Consider the following 8,510-nt stretch of genomic DNA (forward strand, 5'->3'; position numbering starts at 1 on the left):
AGCTTCGGAGAATGAGTCTACCCAGGGTATGTTTCTAAAGCCTCTTCACAACACATTGCCTGGTTAGCTCCCAGCTGAGAGATTTCTTGCTGCGTTTCAGGATGCTCTCTTCCTTCTGGCTTGGTCAGTTGTGGGGGATCTGCCTCCTGCAGGGTTCACGCGTGTGTTCACTGGGCTCTGGTTCCCTGGCCCCACCCCCACTCTAATCTCATCGGCTTCCATCCCTCATCAACACAACACTGCAGAGTGCAGCAAAGACAGGAGCACGGAGTGGATGTGTAGATCAGCCATGAGCTGACTGAGTGGCAGAGGAGGTCCCCTTCCTAATCTTCCCAGGCTGCGTGTTTTAATGGGGACTGGGATCTGTTCTAATATTTGTCTCTCTCTCCTCTCAAAGATTTGACTGGGTTTACATAAAGCTTTCCCATCTCAGATACACATCAAACCCATTTCATCTCCATTTTCTTAACCTGATCCAGGCTCAACTTGCTCATTAACTAAACCCCTTCTTCCCTTCCAGGTCTGAATAATAAACAGTGAACATGCCAGATTAAACTGGCTTTCCTTTGGGTCCCTCCCAGCTATTGGTCATCTTACCCAGATATCAAAACGAAATTGGACAGGCACTTGAGGGAAATAAACTTGCAGAGGTATAGGGTTAGAACTGGAGAATGGGACTGACTATATTATTAAAAAGAGGGTCAGCATGGTCTCAGTGGGCAGAATGGCCTTCTTTTCTACCCTAATGACTCTATGACTCTCATTCCGATTCCTGTAGAGACCGATAACTTATTAAATGAAAGGAATCCCCACGACACCAATGGAAAGAAAACCAATGGACAAGATTTCACCTTTTAAAACTTTTACTCTAATAAACCAACTAAAATCAACACAAACATTCATTAACAGGTGATGGATATTTCAAAGAAAAGGGGAAATTTCACTTTAAATAGTCGATAGAACAAAGATACACCTCAGGTTATTATAAACACCCACATTACTTCCTGCACACATGTTGCGCCATGGGCAGTCTCACAGTCTTTCCAACCAGTCTCTGCTATGTTGGACCTCTCACTTCCCACTCAATGGATTTAGCCCTGGAGTCACTTTTCTATCCAAAGTCCTCAAATATGGTGAACACCAATAAAGTGCATGTCTACGAATGCTCTCTCTCTTGGGTCACAACAGTCCTGATGTCTCAGAATATCCAGAGGCTCCCGTCTTCAGCCCCTTTAAAAGGTCTGGTTGGCTCTGGAAAAACTGAAATAGAAACAAGGGGTTTTTTCCAATCCACAATCCACTGCTCTCCTTGTCTTCAGCTCCCTGCCCTTTCCAACTGTATAACACACTGAGTACCACAGTCCCTGCTCCATTCTGAGAGCCCTGCTACAACACCAGGTTTTGTTCTTAACTATGTCTGACATTTTACCCTGTAACTGAACTTGCTTCAGCAGGACTCAAACTGCAATTCAATATGAAATACACTGTCTTTTAACTCTTGGTTTCTGAACTTTTTATCCCCATAATAACCTCAGGTCACATGGCCATTTCTTTAAAGTAATAATCACAGAACCAGGAAATCAATTACCCCTCCTTCAGAAGAATCCCCAGTTTCACTTTGGGTTTAAAGGGGCCATTGCATGAAAAAAACACCCTTTCCCCAAGGTACATGTGTCATCACATTCCCCCCACCCAAGGGAAAAACCTTACTAAAGTTAGGAAGTTTCCACAATCCTTTTTGACTACAACACATTTTAACATGGTAAACACTGTAACAACTACCTTTTTACACACTGTACAGATAAAGTTTTCCCTTTGTCACATTTTACAATTAAACATATCACCTCGGCAACACTATAAGCTTAACTCTTAACAGAATCAACCAAATGTGACAATTAGGTTTTAAAGTTCAACTTGCTCAAGTTCTTAGAGTCCCAATGTTCTGGTAAACAAGAGTTCATTTTACTATTGGTTAATTCACTTTCTTTAACCTTCTCAAGAGATCTCCTTTCCCCTGTCACACAGTCTTTCCAGGTCCTTCGTTAAAAGGTTGTACTTCAGTTTTCTATTCCTCATGGTGCTTTTTAAATCTGTATCAGATTGTGTACAGTCTGGGCCCTGGGATAGAACTTGTGATGGGTCCAAAGGATTTCCAGATTTGAGGTCTGGTTCACTTTGTCAGGAACCACATTGCTGATTGCTGACAATCCATCTGGCTTTCGAGTACTGGCTGTTAGGAATTGGACTTTCAGAAGTAATTCCTTGTCATCTTGCTTTTGCCCCTCTGAATGCAGCAATTTGTGTATACAATGGTATTTGTGTACACAGTGGTATACAGTCAGGAGGGAGTGGTCCTGGGAGTCCTCAACATCGACTCTGGACCCCATGAAGTCTCATGGCATCAGGTCAAACATGGACAAGGAAACCTCCTGCTGATTCTCCTCAGCCACCCCCTCAGTTGGTGAATCAATGCTCCTCCATGTTGAACAGCACTTGGAGAAAGCACTGAGGGTGGAAAGGACACCAAATGTACTCTGGGTGGGGTACTTCACTATCCATCACCAAGAGTATCTCAGTAGCATCACTACTGACCAAGCTGGCTGAGTCCTAAAGGACATCGCTGCTAGACTGGGTCTGTGGCAGGTATTGAGGGAGCCAACAAGAGGGAAAAACCTCCCTGACCTTGTCCTCACCAGTCTCCCTGTCGCAAATTCATCTGTCCATGAGAGTGTTGGTGCGAGTGACCACCACACAGTTCTTGAGGAGACAAAGTCCCATCTTCACATTGAGGATACTCTCCATCGTGTTGTGTGGTACTACAACTGGGCTAAATGGGATCGATTTCAAACAGATATAGCAACTCCATGGGCATCCATGAGGGGCTGTGGGCCATCAGCAGCAGCAGAATTGTGTACAGCCACAATCTGTAACCTCATGTCCCGGCATATCCCCCACTCTACCATTACCACCAAGCCGGGGATCAACCCTGGTTCAATGAAGAGTGCAGGAGGGCATGCCAGGAGCAGCATCAGGCATATGTAAAAATGAGGTGTCAACCTGGTGAAGCTACAACACAGGACTACTTGTGTGCCAAACAGTGAAAGCAGCAAGTGGCAGACAGAGCTAAGTGATCCCAAAACCAAGGGATCAGATCTGAACCTGTCCTGCCAAATCAGTCATGAATGGTGGCGGAGAATTAAACAACTCACTGGAGGAGGAGGCTGCACAAATATCCCCATCCTCAATGATGGGGGAGCCAAGCACATAAGTGCAAAGGACAAGGCTGAAGGATTTGCAAACATCTTCGGCCAGAAGTGTGGGTTGGATGATCCATCTTGGCCTCTTGAGGTCCCCAGCATCATCGATGCCAGTCTTTAGAAAATTTGATTCGATCCACATGCTGTTAAGAAATGGCTGAAGGCACTGGATACTGCAAAGGCTTTGGGCTCTGACAAAATTCTGGCAAGAGGACTGAAGACTTGTGCTCCAAAACTAGCTGTGCTCCTCGCCAAGCTGTTCCAGTACAGCTACAACACTGGCATCAACATGGCAATGTTTGTGTACACAAAAAGCAGGGCAATCTAACTCGGCCAATTACCCCCAACCGTCCACTCTCAATCAGCAAAATGGTGGAAAGTGTCATCGACAGTGCTATCAAGCACCTTTCACTCAGCAATAACCTGCTCACTGACGCTCAGTTTAGGTTCTGCCAAGGCCACTCAGCTCCTGACCTCATTACAAAATTGGTTCAAACATGGACAAAAGAGCTGAACTCCAGGGGTGAGGCGAGTGTGACTGCCCTTGACATAAACGCAGCATTTGGCCAAATATGCCATCAAGGGGCCCTAGTAAAACTGGAGTCAATGGAAATCAGGGGAAAACTCTCCGCTGGTTGGAGTCATCCCCAGCACAAAGGAAGATGGTTGTGGTTGTTGGAGGTCAGTCATCTCAGTCCCAGAACATCGCGGCAGGAGTTTCTCAGGGTAGTGTCCTAAGCCCAACCATCTTCAGCTGCTTCATCAATGGCCTTCCTTCCATCATAAGGTCAGGAGCGGGAATGTTCGCTGATGATTGGACAATGTTCAGCACCATTTGAGACTCCTCAGATGCTGAAGCAGTCCATGTCCAAATGCAGCAAGACCTGGACAATATCCAGGCTTGGGCTGACAAGTGGCTAATAACATTTGCACCACACAAGTGCCAGGCAATGACCATCTCCAACAAGAGGGAATCTAACCATCACCCCTTGATGTTCAATGACATTACCATCACTGAATCCTCCACTATCAACATACTGCGGGTTACCATTGACCAGAAACTGAACTGGACCAGCCATATAAATACTGTGGCTACAAGAGCAGGCCAGAGGCTGGGACTTCTGAAGCACGTAACTCACCTCCTGACTCCCCAAAGCCTGTCCAACATCTACAAGGCACAAGTCAGGAGTGTGATGGAATACTCCCCACTTGCCTGGATGAGTGCAGCTCCAACAACACACAAGAAGCTCGACACCATCCAGGACAAAGCAGCCCACTTGATTGGCACCCCATCCACAAACATTCACTCCCTCCAGCAGTGTTTACCATCTATAAGATGTAGAGCAACAACTCATCCAGGCTCCTTCGTCAGCACCTTCCAAACTCGCGACTGCTAGCACCTCGAAGGATGAGGGCAGCAGGCACATGGGAACACCACCACCTTCAAGTTCCCCTCCAAGCCATGCGCCATCTTGACATGAATCAACATCGCCGTTCCTTCACTGTCGCTGGGTCAAAATCCTGGAACTCCCTCCCTAACAGCCGTATGGGTGTACCTACACCACATGGACAGCAGCGGTTCAACAAGGCAGCTCACCACCACCTTCTCAAGGGGCAATTAGAGGACGGCAATAAATGTTGGTCTAGTCAGATAAGTCCACATCCTGTGAAAGCTTAACATCCCATAAATGATTAACTGTTTTAAAAAATGAAGAGAAGACTGAAGGGTGACCTGATGGAAGTCTTTAAGATGATGAAGGGGTTCAATAATCCAATAGGGATTTCATGAGAAACCTCTTTACCCAACGAGTGGTGAGAATGTGGAACTCGCTACCACAGCAAGTGCTTGAGGTGAATAGTATGAATATATTTAAGGGGAAGCTAGATACATACATGAGGGAGAAAGGAATAGAAGGAAATTCTGATGGGGGACGATAAAGAGGGGTGGGTGGAGACTCATGTGGAGCATAAATGCTGACAGAGACCAATTGAGCCGCCTGGCCTGGCCCTGTGCTGTCGACTCAATGGAACAGAGACAAATGTATTTATTTTAGATCTACCTGTATTGTTAGGGAAGACACTATTTACTGACTAGGATGAAATAAATGTCCTTCATCAGCTTTTGTGGATAATTTCAGTGGAAATGTACTCCCAGGCTCAAAGAGCATCAACCCACTGGAAGCAAAGTTGTGAGACCGGCCAGTCCAGCAGAAAGAAACCCTCCGACCCTCCCACTTCACCAGTGTCAGGATGAACATGGTTCAGTCCTGGATGTGATTAACAGCAGCAAAACAGCAGAATCCTGCCCCTGGAATCACTTGTGAACTCGCTGGTGTCTCCGCAGGTGCGATGACTGAGTGAATCTCTTTCCACACACGGTGCAGGTGAATGGCCTCTCCCCAGTGTGAACTCGCTGGTGTGTCAGCAGGTTGGATAACTGAGTGAATCCCTTCTCACACAGGGAGCAAGTGAATGGCCTCTCCCCTGTGTGAACTCGCTTGTGTGTCTGCAGTGTGGATGAATCACCGAATCCCTTCCCACATTCAGAGCAGGTGAATTGCCTCTCCCCAATGTGATCCCACTTGTGTTTCTGCAGAGTGTATGAATGACTGAATCCCTTTCCACACACACAGCAGGTGAACGGCCTCTCCCCGGTGTGAACTCGCTGGTGGATCTGCAGGTTGGATATCTAAGTGAATCTCATTCCACACACAGATCACGTGAATGGCCTCTCCCCAGAGTGAACTCGCTGGTGGATCTGCAGGTTGGATATCTGAGTAAATCCCTTTCCACATTCAGAGCAGGTGAACGGCCGTTCCCCAGAATGTACTCACCAGTGTCTCTGCAGGTGTGACGAATCACTAAATCCCTTCCCACACTCAGAGCAGGTGAATGGCCTCTCCCCAGAGTGAACTCGCTGGTGTATCAGCAGATTGGAGGATGTTCCAAATGTCTTCCCACAGTGAGAACAGCTGAATGATCTCTCCTCAGTGTGAATGCGCTGGTGGACTGTCTGGTCATGAGACCTTTTGAAGGCACTCCCACAGGCAGAGCATTTAAAAGGTCTCTCATTGGTGTGAGTGACATGGTGCTGCAGCAGGCTGGATGATTGACTGAATCCCTTCCTGCACACGGAGCAGGTGAACGGCCTCTCCCCAGTGTGATGGTGTCAATGAATCTCCAGATCAGAGGGGGCCCGAAATCCTTTCCCACAGTCTCCACATATCCACGGTTTCTCCATGGTGCAGGCGTCCCTGTCCTCACACAGAACATGTATAATGTCTCTCCTCAATGTGAATGCTGTGATGCTTTTTCAGACTGCGTAACTGGTTAAAGCTTGTTCCACAAGTCAGTGCACAGGAACACCCTCACTCGGGTGTGTGCGTCTTGGTGCATTTCCAGTCACCCTGATGTTTAAAATCTTTTGAAGCAGGCAGAACACAGAAACATTTCTCCAGCTAGATTCAAAGGTCGATGATATTCAGCTCCTGATGATTTGAGTGAGTCTGTCAGATCTTGATATGATGTTTGTTGTGAATTTACTGTTTTCACGTCCTCAGCTTCTGATGTTTTGTAGAAAGAGATTACAAAATCCATCACTGTCAGTACAGGATAGAAATTTAGAACACACAATTCTAGTTTTAATGAACTCCATGATTCAAAATGTTCACAACTATGGTTTATTACGGTGAGTGGTCATTATTTGGAACTCGCAACTTGTAAGGCAGGTGGAAGACCAATGATTTCAAACTGAAATTCGATAGGCACTCGAAGGAAATAGACTTGCAGCAGTATAGAGATACAGAGGGGGAATAGGACTGACTGGATTGCTCTACAGAGAGTTGATACTGACTCAAGGTGCCCATTAGTCTTCTTCTGTGTCTTAACAAATCTAGGACTGGAGATTTATAATGTAGCTACAGCACTATATCAGAACATTAGAAATAATAATAAATATATCTAATAGAAACATAGAAACTAGGAGCAGGAATAGGCCATTCAGCCCTTTGAGCCTGCTCCACCATTCATTATGATCTTGGCTGATCATACAACTCAACAGCTTGCTCCCGCTTTCTCCCCATACCTTTTGATCCCTTTTGCCCCAAGAGCGATATCTAACTCCTTCTTGAAAACACACAATGTTTTGGCCTCAATTACTTTCTGTGGTAACGAATTCCACAGGTTGACCACTCTCTGGATGAGGATATTTCTCCTCATTTCAGTGTACATATAAGATAGAACAACACTAGACATACCTCTGTCCTCTATTAATTTTACTGTCCTCTTAAATGTCAGCCATCTCCTAGGGAAACTACCCCTTTAATTGTAAACATTAGGAAAGGGACCATCCTTTTAGCCAGACAAATAAATGTGTGAAGCTGAGGGAGCAAAGGATGTCAATGTCTTTAAGAGAGAGAGAGAGAGACCTGGGCCAACCTTTCCAGAATCTGCACCCTCCCTGGATTCACTTCCTTTCCCTTCAGTTCCTGCAAGTCAACAATTTCCCCCCAGAATGAGAAAAGAAATGGAAAGGGGGAGAAAAGAAAGTGTTTTACTCACAGATGTTGGACACAGGAGGAGGTTTTGGTCTGTGTGAAGCTCAATCTTCAATCATACAAAGTCCGCGCTCCGATTGGCTGGAGGACCAGTGGCCTCTTCCCATTGGTCAAACCCTTAGCATAAAGGGAAGGGGCGGGCTCTCCCCCGCACATGCGCAGCTTCCCCTCTCCCCAGCTCTCCGAACGGCTTCTCGCTCTGGCCGGAGCCGTCAGCCGGTATAAAAAGAAAAACAAAAAACTGCGGATGCTGGAAATCCAAAACAAAAACAGAATTACCTGGAAAAACTCAGCAGGTCTGGCAGCATCGGCGGAGAAGAAAACAGTTGACGTTTCGAGTCCTCATGACCCTTCAACAGAACTAAGTGAAAATAGGAAAGGGGTGAAATATAAGCTGGTTTAAGGTGGGGGGTGGGGGGAGAGAAGTTGAGGGTGGGGTGTGGTTGTGGGGACAAGCAAGCAGTGACAGGAGCAGACAATCAAAAGATGTCACAGACAAAAGGATCAAAGAGGTGTTGAAGGTGGTGATATTATCTAAGAGAATGTGCTAATTAAGAATGGATGGCAGGACACTCAAGGTACAGCTCAGTGGGGGTGGGGTGGAAAGACTTACAGGTAAGGTATCGATTTAAAAATAATGGAAATAGGTGGGAAAAGAAAAATTTATATAAATTATTGGAAAAAACAAAAGGGAGGG

General features: G+C 46.1%; 3 protein-coding genes and 1 pseudogene across 6 annotated transcripts in view; 1 reads left to right on the forward strand and 3 right to left on the reverse strand.

Annotated features, from left to right (window-relative positions):
• Window positions 1–7,878, reverse strand: part of LOC144697306 (uncharacterized) — a 74,076-nt gene extending 66,198 nt beyond the window's left edge. Inside the window, exon 1 of the mRNA XM_078569281.1 lies at window positions 7,818–7,878. The gene's annotated coding sequence lies outside the window, so the exon portion shown is untranslated. The remainder of the gene's footprint in view (window positions 1–7,817) is intronic.
• The window catches only part of LOC144697248 (uncharacterized), a 420,900-nt gene that overhangs the window by 378,968 nt on the left and 33,422 nt on the right, over window positions 1–8,510 (forward strand). The window lies entirely within an intron of this gene.
• LOC144697407 (uncharacterized) overlaps window positions 1–8,510 on the reverse strand; it is a 456,361-nt pseudogene that overhangs the window by 222,986 nt on the left and 224,865 nt on the right. The gene's annotated exons all lie outside the window — the stretch shown is intronic.
• LOC144697301 (uncharacterized) overlaps window positions 1–8,510 on the reverse strand; it is a 273,518-nt gene that overhangs the window by 91,626 nt on the left and 173,382 nt on the right. The gene's annotated exons all lie outside the window — the stretch shown is intronic.

The sequence above is a fragment of the Cetorhinus maximus genome, chromosome 23, assembly GCF_964194155.1.
Source record: "Cetorhinus maximus chromosome 23, sCetMax3.hap1.1, whole genome shotgun sequence".
Taxonomy (NCBI): Eukaryota; Metazoa; Chordata; class Chondrichthyes; order Lamniformes; family Cetorhinidae; genus Cetorhinus; species Cetorhinus maximus.